This window comes from Danio rerio, chromosome 20 (genome assembly GCF_052040795.2).
Source record: "Danio rerio strain M-AB ecotype USA chromosome 20, GRCz13ab, whole genome shotgun sequence".
NCBI classification, from domain to species: Eukaryota; Metazoa; Chordata; class Actinopteri; order Cypriniformes; family Danionidae; genus Danio; species Danio rerio.
Window position 1 is genome coordinate 35,560,487 of NC_141040.1, and position 16,034 is coordinate 35,576,520.

Below are 16,034 nucleotides of genomic sequence, written 5' to 3' on the forward strand. Positions count from 1 at the left end.
TCCTTTCCTCCCCAAAGCCCTCATTTAATCAAACACCCACAGCCTGTGATATAATCCCAATATGAACTCTCCATCACCCTTTTCCAAATACATACACTCTCATATATTCAATGCAACTATAACTTACTATAACATGATTAAAAATGAAGAGCGTGAATATGACAAGCAAACGGTATTTTTCATTTGCCCCTGCAGCACTCCAAATCATTAAAAGGATTAGTTTACCTGAAAATAAAAATGCTCTCACTATTTACTCAACCACACATAATTCCAAACCTATGATTTTCATCCATTGAAACACAAGCAAAACATGTAAATTGAAGCTATTTTAATGAAAATTAATCATTGCTATTTCTGTATAATGTATTTATTCTAATTTCATTAAGTCATTTTTGATAATTTTGACACCTTAAAAGTCTTAATATGAAAAATATATAGTAAATAGAGTAAGCAGCTCATAAAATATGTTTCAATGAACAAATAAAAATATTACTAGTTTGAAAGGACTAATGACAACATGTATTTTTTGTTGTTCTGAGATATATATTGTGTGTATACATCACACAAGTGTAGTGAAAATAGGACTGGGCGATAAAACTGTAGCTTTAAAAACTTTAAAAAGTCTAAATATGAGAAAAATATCATTTATAGAGAAAAAATAGCTCAAAAATTATGTTTCAGTGAACAATTAAAAATAATACTAGCTTGAAAGGACTTTGATATATACATAATTTTTAAATTTTAACATCATACAAGTGTAGAAAAAAGTAACTTTAACTTGCATTTGAATAATCTGAGTTCAACTTTAGCTAACTTTGGGTTTGAAGTCTTAGGAGCTTTATGTCAGCCTTGTCTTGCTAATAGCAGAAAACATGTTCAAAGTTTCACATGCAAAAAGATTTATTATTATTCACTGCAGCAGCACCCACATCTACATAAACTGCTTTCAGCAAGCCTTCCCCTTTCAAAAAAGAGAACACAGTTGAAGTCAGAATTATTAGCCCACCTGAATTATTAGCCCCTTGTTTATTTTTTCCCCAATTTCTGTTTAACAGTTTCGTCAACACATTTCTAAACATAAATGTTTTAATAACTCATTTCTAATAACTGATTTTTTTATCTTTGCCATGATGAAAGTAAATAATATTTGACTAAATTTTTTTCAAGACACTTCTATACAGCTTAAAGTGACATTTAAAGGCTTAACTAGGTTAAATAGGTTAACTAGGCAGGTTAGGGTAATTAGGCAAGTTATTGCATAATGACGGTTTGTTAAAGGGGCTTATAATTTTGACCTTAAAATGTTTTTAAAAAACTAAAAATGCTTTTATTTTAGCCAAAATAAAACAAATAAGACTTTCTCCAGAAGAAAAAAATATTATCAGACATACTGTGAAAATTTCCTTGCTCTATCAAACATCATTTGGGAAATATGTAGGGAAAAGTGGAAATTGGCCTGAAAAAGCCACACGTTTTGAGAACCTGTGTTTATCTAAATCAGTATGAAAAGAAATAAAAAAAACAGCTGAATTTTCATTTGTTTCAAGTAAAATGAAAATGAAAAACAACAATTAATGTATGCTGGCATTTAAATCAGTTTAATTTACAAGAGCAGTGAACAGTCAAATGAAGTATGATTGCTATTCACATTTTAGAGTTCAACAAATCAGACACGCCGATTCAAATTCTGCAATGGCATCTTTACAGTCTGTCTTGTTTTATTTTAAAAAGCAAAAAAAAATTAAAATTATTTAAACAATAATAAATTCAGAACCATGGTATGGTTGCCATCTAATAATGTGATTTGTGTACATTTTATTTATTATGTGGATTATGGATGCAACTCCTATGAAAGCACTTTGGCTCAACTTGTGAAAGTGAAAGAAACATTTTATAAACTACAGCTTGCCTATTGCAGAAAAATGCATTTGTTATGTCATAGTGTTAAAAAGCTATCATAAATGCTAAATATACTTACAGTGATAGAGCCAAATTGTTAATGCTATGAGGCTTATTGATAACACAACTCAAGCAATCAAGTAATCAATCCAGGTATCATATCTGTTGCTAAGCAGATGCCATTTGTGTAACATAATGATGACATACACACACACAACCTCACACACTGTACAGACATGCTTTTCCAGAGGTATTACAAGATGATGACAGAAAGACGATCATGACGTAAAACCACTTCATACTGACAGCTAAAGCTCAGTGCATTTGACACCTCATAAACAGATATACATTGACACAAATGTGAGAGGTCACACTGACCCGAGGCAGCACACTTCAGAAGTGCTCAGTAAAGACGGACTAATAAATAAATAAATAAAATGGCAAAATGCACGCAGAGCTGATTTATCTAAAAATATTCTGAATAGATAAATAAATGGATGATGCATTTCATGACTTGTAATGTATAAATATACAGTAAATGTAGAGGGATGCATGTGTTTTTTCAGATTTTGGCTGACATGCCTTGCTCTCTGACCACAGGGCATTTTTACTTATAAGCAAGGCACGCACATCATTTGACCTTGGCGACATTAAGTGGACCACATCAAGCATAACTGGTTTGTTTTGAAACACGTTTAGTGTATGTGTCACACACTTATAAGATGCTGTTTCTGCCGAAAGCAGGCAGCGTCATATCCACTAAAAAGCCAGAGGTTGATGACAGCTGGCCCATTATAATCTAATCATCCACATTTTGCGTGTGTATAAATCAGATGCTTTCGCATTAGACCATCTTATACTTGCCAGTAAATCCTAAAACAATCCCTACCATCATGATAATGGTTTAAGATGGATAATAATGTATTAATTCAAATTTTAATGTTGGATTAGAAAGTTGGCTGTTAAGAGGACCTTTGGCATTTGTTTCCATGTCATTAATTGTCAAATTATTTACAGTAAGAGGAAAAAATAATGCTTGTAAACAACAGTGGTGGACAAACAGCAGATCCTGTTCTTGGCATGTACTTGTTTGTCAAAAGCAGGTGACAAGCTTTGTTTGAACATGGTTCATTACTGCGTGCCGTCACTGTAAAAAATTACTGTAGAAAAACCATGGTAAAATACTCAATTGTAAAAATATGTAACCTGGTTAACAGTAAGTTTATTTTTAAATATGGTTAATACCCATAAATTGACTTTCCCAGATTTCCCTGCATGGCAAATCACTTTTTTTGTTGACATTCCTACGATTATTTTTTTTTTGTTTTTTTTCCTCATCAAGTATGTACATTTGAGCTTTGTGTTCCATCTAATGTTCTCTGTTTGTGGGAAAAGTTGTTTGTAATGAGCACTAATTTATTAAGCTTTCTCATCACCCCCTGTTTATAGTTCTGTTTTTGTATGTGTAACAAAGATAGGTTGTGTAGTGTTAGTGACGATTCCAATAGCATTTATAAGCTTTTTAAATCCACACCTTACTGTACTGAGGTGCTAAGTATTCTTAAGAAGGTTCCCAAAAATGGTATTCGATTTGATTCGCAATTTTGGTAATTCTGAAAGTGTAAATGGAAATATATGCATACCATACCATACCATACAGTGTTGGGCAGTAGCGTCGCTACAAGTAGTGATGCTACTAGCTTAACTACATTTATCAGTAGCGTGGCAGCAGCGTCGCTACTCTTTAAATCAAATAGCTTTTCAGAAGCTAAGCTATTTTATTAGTCAAGTAGTGCAGTAGTGTCCACAGAAGCAATTTTTACCAATCGCGGATCAAGAAGTGATGGCACCAACATTCACGGAGCTGTGAGGCCGGTGTCTAGGTGATGAAAGTAAATCTATGATGGCGAGAATGAGGAATTCTTCTTCTTCCTGTTTTACGGTGTTCGACAACAAAGTTTTTGGTGCGTTACTGCCACCTCTGGTTGGCGATATCGCCAACCGAAACTTTCTTGATGGAAAATAACTGTGAGAGAGAGGAGCTATTTCTGAAGCAGGATTCCTCGTGACCATACTTCGAGAAGTACATGTTACGATGTAAAATTAATTTCTGATGCTGTGCTCAAAAATACTTTAGTATATATATATATATATATATATATATAAGCGAAATATTTTGGAATAAGCATTATATTTGAATGAGCATATATATATATATATATATATATATATATATATATATATATATATATATATATATATATGCTCATTCAAATATAATGCTTATTCCAAAATATTTCGCTTACTGTAAATTACTATAGTATTTTAAATGTGTAACTCCTGGTTTTATAGATTTTTTGTTTTTGCAGTTATATACTTTAATTTGTTTCTGTTTAGTACAACATATTATTTACAGTAAATAACTGAACTATTATGCCTTATGTTTTATTGACAGTTTTATTGATCACAAAGATATGATTGACTTGGATTTAAGTTGCTTCAATATAAAAATGAAAATTCAAAAATAGCTTAGATGTAGCTAAGCTACTTTTGCCATGTAGCTTTTAGCTTAGCTTGCTACATTTCCCAGGGGGTAGCTTTTAGTGTAATTAAGCTACATTTTAAGTAGAGTAGCTAATAGCTTAGCTCACTAAATTTTTCAAGTAGCTTGCCCAACACTGCATACCATACTATACCACTGAAAATGAGCCATTAGAAAAGACTGCAAATGCTTTGCGCAAACCTGTGGTGAAAACCAGACTACTGGCACTTAGGACCATCAATATTTAATTGGATTAAAAATGATCATGTTCTGGAATATTCTTAAAACCAATATACACTATATCTGACAAAAGTCTTGTCAATCCCAGTTGTAAACCTGGGCGACAAGACTTTGGTCAGGTAGTGTATTATAGTTTAATATATTTTAAATCTATACAATTTAAATAATCTACCCCTGGGGTGATAAAATTAACATTTTACTTTCAGTCTTCAGTGTCACATGATCATCCAGAAAGCACTCTTCTATTAAAATCATTTAGCTATATAAGGAACTAAGCAAGCCAGTTTGTGAAACTGAAATCACGTCTCACCAATCAGAACCAGTCCAAGAATTGCTTGCTCAAATGGAAAGTCACACACACTCTACAAAACACCACAGTCACTTTAAATGAGCCCTCCCTGTTTTCCATTTGGGACTGATCCCAACCCCAGCCCTGCTGCTGCCGCCTCGCTCTGTCAAGCTTCACAGAAACCAGACACAAATTGGCTGTAAATAACAAAGTACTATTGTCTTTTAATGGAGCAACAGCTCTGTCTGCAGCCAGACACATAATGGGGAGAAATTTTGAGAGACGAAGATAAAGAACGGGGAGGTTTGTGAAGAAGATGGGAACACTGTGATTGTGTATTTTCTTGCAGCGCAATTCTTCTGAATTACAAACATGCAATTATATCAACCCGACTTTGTAAATAAAGCATGTTGAACATCTGGGGTTATTAACCTATATTGCCCAAAAAATCCAAATGACTCAGTGAAGTGGCAAAATATGAGAGTGCTTACTGTCATCATTTACTTCTAAACTATTATACAGCTACAATTAAACGCACCATTTAATCTCCTCAGTCTCTATTTGACTGAGAGTGTGGTTAAAAATGGGTATAATAAATTGCTGCATAAATACTTAGTGACGTCTAGACTTGCAAAAAGTATGTGCTCTAAAGCAATGTAAATGTCTGGCCACTTGAGCCATTTTCTGAACCCAAATATTAAAGAGTTTAAACCATTAGCCATAAAGGGGATTATATTTTCTGTCCTTTCCATTTAGATATCCCATGGGATCTATGAAAGGCAAGATTCTGGATTACAGTCTGAAATATAATCCTGTCTGAACACGAACATGACCAGACAGAACTTGCTAAAACTCTTGTTAAAAAGGTCTAGATTTTTTTTCTTCACTTTTAATGAATTGCTTACATTTAACCATTTTATCTTGTACTGCTGCAAACATAAAATTGAACATTGAACTTGATGTTTGGTAAGAGTTTAGATGCCATTTAAGTAGGAATGTATTCTGGCATGAATGCATTCTACATCTGGGGATAAATACTTTCAAATAGGATCATCAGGTCTTTTGCCACATGGCTTTAAGCCTCTACTCATTCCTGGGTGGCACAATGACCCTTGATTATGTTCATTACGTTTAATGGTCTTGAAAAAAAGAAAAATTGCAGTAGAGCAGTTGGTGAAAATGAGTGTGGCTGTGTCTGGGGAAAAGAGAATTGTGTTGAAACAACAAATAATTAAAGGACAGTATTTATTTAGGTAAGTACCAGGCTAAAATGTGTGCACAAACACACAATTTGAAGATAAAAAAACACTGAACAGAAATCAGCAAGTTTGGGATTTTCATCAAGAACATCTTGTGTGTGTGACTTTACAACAATTTTGAACAGTGCTGGATTTACTGATTAATATATAATCAAAATTACACAATTTTACTTGTATTTACCCTTACATTTTAAAATGTTCTAAATCAGATTAGTTTTTTTATGGATTACATAAAATATGTGGTAGCAAGATTTGCATTTAATATTTCATCCTAACTCTTTTTTATTTAAATATTCCTTGCTAAACAATCTATGGTCCTTCAAAAATTGCTTCATAATTTGCCATTATTGCTTTTGAATTGTGGGGAAAAGGACCTTTATGTCAATTTTGCTATGTATGAGATAAATAGAGGTTACTTTTAATATTTTTTAATATTTTATGTTGGGTCTGTGACAATTAATTTTAGAAAAGTGTTTTAAATTTCCTTCATCTTTATGAATACATTTAAGAACATACTTTAAAATGTACTAACTGAAAAAAATTGTTCCATGTGGTCAATATATGTAAATAAACAGATTTTGATTAATTGATTGAATGTACGTGGCTCAGTGGTTAGCACTGTCACCTCACAGAAAAAAGGTCACTGATTCAAGTCCCGGCTGGGCCAGTTGGCAATCCTTTGGCGTTTGCATGTTCCCTCCGTGTTCACATGGGATTAATCCGGGTTCTCTGATTTCCCCCACAATCCAAAGACATGCGGTACAGGTGAATTGGGCAAACAAAATTGTCTGAAATGTATGAGTGTAAATGTGTGTGTGTGTGTGTGTGTGTGTTTCCCAATACTGGGTTGTGGCTGGAAGCACATCCACTACGTAAAACATATGCTGAAGTACTGTAGTTGGCAGTTCATTCTGATGTGGCAACCTCTGAAATAGAGACTAAGCTGGAAGAAAATAAATGAATGAATGAACAAATAAACGAATGAGATAAATAATTATCCAATTAATACACATTTAATGTAATTGCTCAGTTCCAGTTTATTCATTTTATTTTTACATCTTAATGTTATAGACAGTATTTTTCCTGCAGTAATGTGACAGTGAACGAACTAAAGCACATGATGTTGATAGATTTTCATGAACATATAGTAATTAATCTAAAAAGCAATCCAAAAGTAGTCAGAATACATTACCTAAAACTAGTAATACACTACAACTGACTACAATGATCATCATGTAATGTAACTAATTTAGTCAATCAGCGGTCATGATGTCATAATTCAAGTTTCAATCTCATCATCTGTCCTCAATCATAATCTGTCATTCCCTTTTATATGAATTAGCCGCATTCATACCGAAATGTGTTCATGTGTGTGGCACTAAGGACAGTGCATTTCTACCACAGTTTCACTACAATTTGCTCTTAGGGGACAAGCTACACACTAGGTGTGTTTCATGCTCTTTGCGACACAGCTTTTATTTACAGAGCAGAGACTAATGGCTACAACACAGCCTATCATTTTATTAGCCCAAAGAGGACTCTGTCGGAAGGATATTACTCTCTGCAGGGCTCTCCTAATGCTGTGTGTCCATAAGAAGATAGAAGAGAAAGTGTCAGTCAGAGACTAACAGCTAACACATCGAATCTCATGTTAGCCAGAAAGATTGGTGTTGCTAAAATGTGATCAACTCATGACATACTCTTGAAACACATTACATTTTAGTCCATACTAATAGGGGATGGCTTTATGACAGCATTTAGAAAGATTACAGGTCCTGGTTGTTGTCTGTCAGGGTAGATCGGAATGTCCAGAAGCAGACAGGAAATTAGGAACATTTTCATCAGAGAGGCCAAAGAAAAATGACCTTTCCAATTTCCTGTGACACCCTTCCACTTCCTGCTCACTCTGTGCGTCTGACAAGCGAGCAGGGCTGAAAAAATGACTGTCTTCAGGTGCTAAATGCATCTAATCGACTGGAAACAGATTTTAACCCCTCACAGTGTGCTATTGTGTGCTGAGCGAACCGTATGGAGCTCAGTGGAAACTGATACAGTGAGGTCCAGCACTGTGGAGGACACAAAGATAAGATAAACAGCATAATTGGTTCCCCACACACCCTCAGATCAGCACAGCAATATGGAGGCCATACAGTGCATCAGTTCCAGGCCAAGACATACATCATGTCCAATAAATGTCACATGATGTGAACACAGTGAAATTAGGAATAGCTTAAAATCTTGACAACACTATAAATCAGCTGTCTGATTCCAGAGAATTCTCAGTTCCTGCCGATTCATTCTTACTGACTTACACTGCTCAGATACGCAGCTTAGTGCTGCTGCAGCAGATTTCATAGTTCAGAACATTAGTGCAGAGATGATATTAACAATTACGATCATGTGTCTCTGGAGAGGCTTCAGAACAGCTTGTTAAGGGAGTCTCTTCTCAATACTCTGTTTTATGGACTAATATTCTAAAATAGTGCACATCCACAACCATTGAAGTGAAAGGCCCAGAGCTGAACCTTGGTGTAGCAGATTAAATGCTAGATGCTGACCATGACTCTTATACTGTTTAAGTGTATTAAAGAGCAGACATGTGCATTATTACACTCTTTTATTGATAACTCTGTTAATTTTTATCATTGATTGACAATCTCCTTTCACTGTAACTGAGCCTGTCAGTATCAAGAGTCCGTTTTAGCCATGCAATTATCACACTGTAGGAAGAAAGAAAGAAAGAAAAAAAAAAAAAAAAAAAAAAAAATATATATATATATATATATATATATATATATATATATATATATATATATATATTATAAAAAAATAAATAATTATAAAAATTATATTATTATATTATATTATTATAAAATTATAAAAAAAAATTTAAAGTAAAAAGGTCAATTATAAACTACTAATATAATTTTTTATGTAACTGTAATTATTTAAAGCATTATGATTGCCTTTGTAATTTAAGGAATTAGAACCAAGCGGCAACATCTTGGTCTCACTCGTGATGCAAATACGGAAGTAACTGAGACTGCAATTCATCGAAACTCTGCTAGTCCTGGCTCCATAATAGAGCAAATTTCTATTGAGCCCACTGTTAAAATGGCCAACTTTACAGCAGAAAAGGTGTTTACAGCCTCAAAGAACGATTTTGGTTTAAATAGCTAACATTACCCTTCATGACAACTGTGAGAGAGGTAATATATAATAGTGTTTATATAAGTCATCCGTTTATAATTATATTAAGTTATGTTAAGTCTGCATAATTAAGGCCGTGGTTACTTGAGTGACAGCTAGATCTCTTTACCTCAGCTGATTCAGACTGATTAGCAGCTGAACTTGGCATATAATTTTATAATTTTCTTTAGAGCTGTAATGTTGCTCGTCTAAGCCAAATGCTAGTGGGCGTCTGTAGCTCCGCTCACACTCTATCTCTTTGCCCTTATTTGGTAACCCCCGGTTGGAGCGATGATGTGCAAACAAAATGGTGCCCGTTGGCCACTTTCACTTGTAGCTTCATTTTCGCTCTTCAGAAATTTATGGGTGACATCACGGATACTACGTCATTTCTATTACAGTCCATGTTTAGACCCAAGTAAAACAAGTAAAAAATAAACTATCCAAAATAATAACAAGAAAAAATATAAACGCAAAGCAAAAGCAAAATTAAGTCCAAGGACAGAATATTGACTAACAGAATGTGAGGAATTGTGAGAATCATTCTAATTCCAACTAAAATAACCGAATCGAACTCGGGTCTTCGCGAGCACCAGAGTGTACGTGTCGACGCATTAACCACTACACTACTGGCACCGACAGCAATATATTTTAACATAATATATTTTTTATGAAACTATTCCTTAGAATTCCTTATGATTAACAATGTAATGAAATAGAATTCAAGGCAAGGCAAGTTTATTTATATAGCACAATTCATACACAGTGGCAATTCAAAGTGCTTTACATAAACAGGAATAAAAGAGACAAGTATACGAACATAAAAAACAAATAATATAAAAACAAATATAAACAGATTAAAATGTGTTAAAACAGGTCATTAAAGAAAAAAAAAGAAAAGAAAGACAAAATAGTGCAATCTGTCGGACCTATGATAGTGTTCAGTCAGTAAAGACACACAGCTTCAGTCTTGATTTGAATGTGCCTAATGTTGGAGCACATCTGATCATTTTTGGAAGCTGATTTCAGCAGTGGGGGCTATAATAGCTGAAGGCGGATTCATTTACATTTACATTTAGTCATTTAGCAGACGCTTTTATCCAAAGCGACTTACATTCGCCAAAGCGATTCGCCCTGCTTTGACTGAACTCTTGGAATTTCTAGTTTATTTGATCCTAAAGATCTGAGGGATCTATTAGGTTTGTATTCAGTTTTCAGTTTGAATCCTGGCCGCAGCATTCTGGATAAGCTGCAACAGTCTAACTGTCTTTTTGGGAAGGCTGGTGAGGTGTCCATTACAGCAATCCAACATGCTGCTAATAAACGCATGAACAAGTTTCTCTAAGTCCTCAGTGGAAACAAAGCATCTAATTAATGCAATGTTTTTGAGATGGTAAATTCAGTAAAACTAAGTACCAATAATATTAAAAAAACAAAGAAATATCAAAGCTAAACAATATATAAGCAGAAGAGAATAATATCAGGAAAAAAAAAAACAAACAAAATCGAGAAACAAAACAGATGTGAAAAATTATATTTAGTTGGATGTGATGTTGTATAGCTTAGTTGATGACATACACGCATTCTCTGTGCACAGACTGTAGGCAGGCTGAATGTGTGCCAGCAAATGTCCAAGCACATATTGCCAGAATGTATAACTGACAAGGAGGTGAGGGACACTGGTAGGTGAGTGTAAATGGGGGGCCAAAGTGTGTGTAGTTGTGTTTGTGTGTGTGCATGTATGAGGTTGGCACGAGGTACTGGAGGGCAGGTTGTCTTGAACGGGAACACACGAGAGAGGAATGGCTAAGCAGTCAGTAATTATTTCTAAATCAATATTATGACAGCAGGGGAGAGAGGGAGAGAAGTGCATGGTCAAATCCTAGCCTGTCACATTTCAGTCCAGCTCGGCCTTCAGTGCATCTGTAAACGGTGCTCTCTCCCTCACTCAGGCTTTTCTTTCTCTCAAGTGTGATTGATTACAGAGATATTCCTCGAGCACAAAGCTGTTTGGAGATGCTGGAGAGGAAACAGGTATTGATCAGACATCTTAATGTGTGGACCTTTGTGTCGTGATCATTGCAGAGCCTGCTTTAAATACAAGCTAGGCTTAGCTTTATTACACACTATTCGGGTTTATTTTGTCAATAATAAATCCCTAAATCCCACTCATGCTAACAAAAGAGTTTAAAACCCTCACTAAAAGATGTTCTGACAAACCAGCATCAAAGTTCTGGGTCAATACAAATCAGACAGAAGATCTATGAGGGACAGTCCAATCTCATATAGGCTAATTATATCTGATAACTCATTTCTCCAGGCCAGACTGTCAATCATCTTACCACAGGGGCCATCTTAAAAATCCTGAGTCCTGCTTATCAGATCAGACCAGATTGATAACATTGATAACAAACTAACATCTTTCTAGTAAGGTTGGTTGCAAGCAATAATATAATACAGTAACCCAATGTAAACACTATTTATCTATGCACCTACCTACCTACCTACCACTTGGGAAATATTTGGAAAAAAACAATATTAGGATATGAGAGCAGCTGATGGTCAATATATAATGTAGATTGTTTTGAAACAATTTTTCACAGATTTTCTTACTTTTTCCTTCATGAAACATGCATTGAAATACAAAAGCCTGTCCGATTAGTGCACTTGCATGATATAAGAGACAACCCAAAACTTAATTTTAAATGTTTAAAAATACAGAAACAAATAGTTATTTCCAGTTTCAAATTGGAATGAAAGAGCAACAAGTTCACACATAACTTCATTACAATGTATTTTTATTAGAAGGTCACAATGTTTGGTTTGAAGGACTGCTTCTTAGAGTTGGTTTGAGAAGGAATAATTGAGCTCAAACTCATAATAGACTCTTAAGTGTCATCCTCTTTGAGACTCTTTAAGCAGGCTAAAGACGTCCCATATGCAGACTTGTGATTTAAAAGAAAAAGGATATCCAAGGTTATTCCTGTGGAAAAAGAGCACGCAAGAGCTCTGTGCAGCGCACTGTGACAGGGGCCACTTAACCTCCAGACCTTGACTAACAACACACACTAAACTCAGACAGAAAGATGGCATACAGTATGCAAATTAAGACACTCAACGGGCACTCATAAACACTTGTTTCTATGATTGCCATGTTACAAATCTGACATCAAGGAGAAAAACATGGCAAAAAACAAATACTTAAATTCTACAGAAAATAATAATAATTATTGCTTGTAATGTCAGGAATGCACCACATAACTTTAAAACTCTAAAAAATCTTTCAGATTTTGTAAAAATGTAACCGTATTAAAAGGTAAAATTCCTGAGGATCACCAACTACCAAACTATCATGTGGTTCAAAACAGACTGCTTTATTGAAGCAAAACAAAATAATCGGGTTTCAATTGACTCAAAACTTGAAAAAGTAAGTTTAAAAAAACAGTTTGATGCTAAAATTAGTTAATTAGTAAGTCAGTTAACTCTGAATCACAAAAAATCTTTAGATGGTTCAAGATTTTTGGTAACTTGTATTGACTCACGCAGCCTGCAATTCTTGTTCCAAAATAGGACAAAATATTGTGCAACCTATTCCATTCTTAAGCTAATAACAAAATGGTCTGTTTAGCATAAAATATATAACAAACTATATTCATTTATGTGCAGATGATGATGATTCAGTACTGAATGAAATGCATGTTTTTATAATCTACACAAACTATCGATCGCTCTACATGTGCTCTTTCTGTTATTTTGAATTGCAGATACTGTAACAGCACCAAAACAGCATCAGACTGCTGGAGCTGGTTTGGCCTGAGCTCAAATTCCCATGTATTACTTAATCAACTGTCAAACTGTGACTATAATATGAAGACATTTATCTACTGTATTTAAGTCCATGATAATTCCATAAAATAACACACTAACAAAATTCTCCTCATTCTTCTCTCTGTCTTTCAGAAGATAACACAGATCAGCTCACACCCTTCAGTCTCTGTTGCATTCAACAATTTTATATTTCTCTCTCTCTCTCTCTCACCTTCCACCACTTAGCGACCGAGAGCCAAACTCAACATCCCCACCTGAGCCCAAGGTCAGAGTCTTGCCAGGGAAATAAACACTCATCCTCTGCCTCTCGTGCTCATGCTGTTGCCACAGCATTATCTCACCTAAAAGAGCATTAATAACCTGAAAGAAACTCTAGTATGATCTTTACAGTTTACCAAGATAAATCTTACAATGACACATTTACAATTAAATCACTAACAAAGACTACAACAACAATAAAAAAGACATTTGTCAGATAGACTTGTTATTAACAAGTAGTGTCTTTACTCAATGCTTCACTAATATGCTGTGAAACTTGATCCTGTTTAGTGGCAAAAATAATGAAAGGAGGACAGAGTGCAATAGAGGTGAGCTGCAGCAGGGGCTTCTGTCAGATGAAAGGTTTATTTAATACAAACAGGCCGTTTTACTTCCTCCCTGATTAAAAGATGCTTCCTTTTGCTCTGGACAAAATCATAACCTGTCATACTGACTTAATAATGCCATAAGAGATTTATGCGTACTTACAACAATGCTTAGAATTAGAACTCGATGATGTTACAAAAATGTCAAAATCACTGTCATCTCATGACCATGATATATATTGCGATATATAACTAACTTTGTATATAATTTTTTCTGTCAATTCAATCAATTAATAGTTTATTTCCGTATTTTGACCACATGGTAAGGAATATATATATATATATATATATATATATATATATACCCTATTTCATTTTCCCCAATTTCTGTTTAAGGGAGAGAAGATTTTCTCAACACATTTCTGAACAGAATAGTCTTTATAACTTTTTTTAATAACTGATTTATTTTATCTTTGCCATGATGACAAAAATAACATTTTAATAGATCTTTTTCAAGACACTTCTATACAGCTTAAAGTGACATTTAAAGGCCTAACTAGGTTAATAAGGTTAACTAGGCAGGTTAGGGTAATTAGGCAAGTTATTGTATAACCATGGTTTGTTCTGTAGACAATCAGAAAAAAATAGCTTAAAGGGGCTAATATTTTGACCCTAAAATGGTTTTAAAAAATTAAAAACTAGCCGAAATAAAACAAATAAAGCTTTCTCCAGAAGAAAAAAATTATCAGACATACTGTGAAAACATTTCAGAATGATGAAATAAAAATAATTGAAATATAAAATACAAACATAACATAAAATTTTAATAAATAAAATGCTAAATGTAAATCTGGCAATCTCACAATGCTGTTAGGATTGATATATGATGGTGGTGTGTGTGGTCATCCAAATGATGAAAAAGTATTGCTGCAAACATTGCAGTCACAAAAGTGACATGATGAAATAAATAATAGAGCATAATTTGAACTAGATATTTTATTTGAACTATACAATATATATTGTAGACTGTATATATTCATATTGCACAGCTTTATATAGAACATGCCACATCCTGCAGTACAGTGTGCAAAACTCCACCTAAAACTAAAATGCATCAAACTGCAATTTAATAAATCTCAAAATTCCCACAAAAGCTTACAAACTCCAATTTTATCCATTTTAGACCTAAAGGGGTAGTTCACCATAAAATTTTAATAACTTAAAATGTACTCACTTACTGTAAGTTGTTTCGCCCAAAAATGACATCCTGTCATCATTTACTCCACTTCCGCTTGTTCCAAACCCATCTGACTTCTTCAGTTGAACACAAAACAAGATACACAATTTCAATGCTGGAAAGAGGCACCCACTGACATCCATTTTAAAAACAAAAAATACTATAAAAGTCAATGGCTGCATGTTTTCAACATTCTTCAGTGTATCTTGTTTTGTGGTCAACAGAAGAAGTCAAATGGGTTAGGAAGACGTGAAGGATGAGTAAATGATGACAGAATTGCATTTTTGGGTAAACCATCCTTTTAACACCTACATTTTCATATACAGCATATGGTTGTCATGATTTCCATTCACCACAAAAGTAAATAAATGAATAAATACAAATATTAATCCAGAGAAATTTGTATACTGGAGACCAGCTTGAGAAATCATTCAGCTTTGCAACACTCCATGATTTCAATCTGGCTCTGATCATTAGAAGCAATCATCTGTTAAATCCTGGAGGCTGCAAAACCAAAAACAAAGTGAATCAACTTGGTTTCGTCTTTTACTGCCAATACGTTGACTGTAGCAGAATAAAATACTGCAAAGTCTTAAAAAAAACAAACAACAAAAAGAAAAAACTACAGTAAACAGCACTGAAGGCCCTCCTGTGTTCTAATCAAGTGAAATGCCTCGGGTGGAAGCTGACTGGCAGAAACTGATTGCAGATAGACTAAAATTGTGGGGGAAAGCGGCAAGGTTCATAGGACAAATCAAGTCCTAGAGTACCATCTGATTCCATACAGCTTGGAAATTGCTTATTGTGAAATGACAATTTTTTTCCCCCAGAATGCATATATTAGTTATTGTCGTTAAACTTGTAGAAGCTAAAATTTGTGATAACCCGTGAATGCTTTAAATGAAATCAATATAATATAATATAATATAATATAATATAATATAATATAATATAATATAATATAATA

The 16,034-nt window shown here is 34.1% G+C and overlaps 1 protein-coding gene across 9 annotated transcripts in view; it reads right to left on the minus strand.

Annotated features, from left to right (window-relative positions):
- sash1a (SAM and SH3 domain containing 1a) overlaps window positions 1-16,034 on the minus strand; it is a 315,841-nt gene that overhangs the window by 155,505 nt on the left and 144,302 nt on the right. The window lies entirely within an intron of this gene.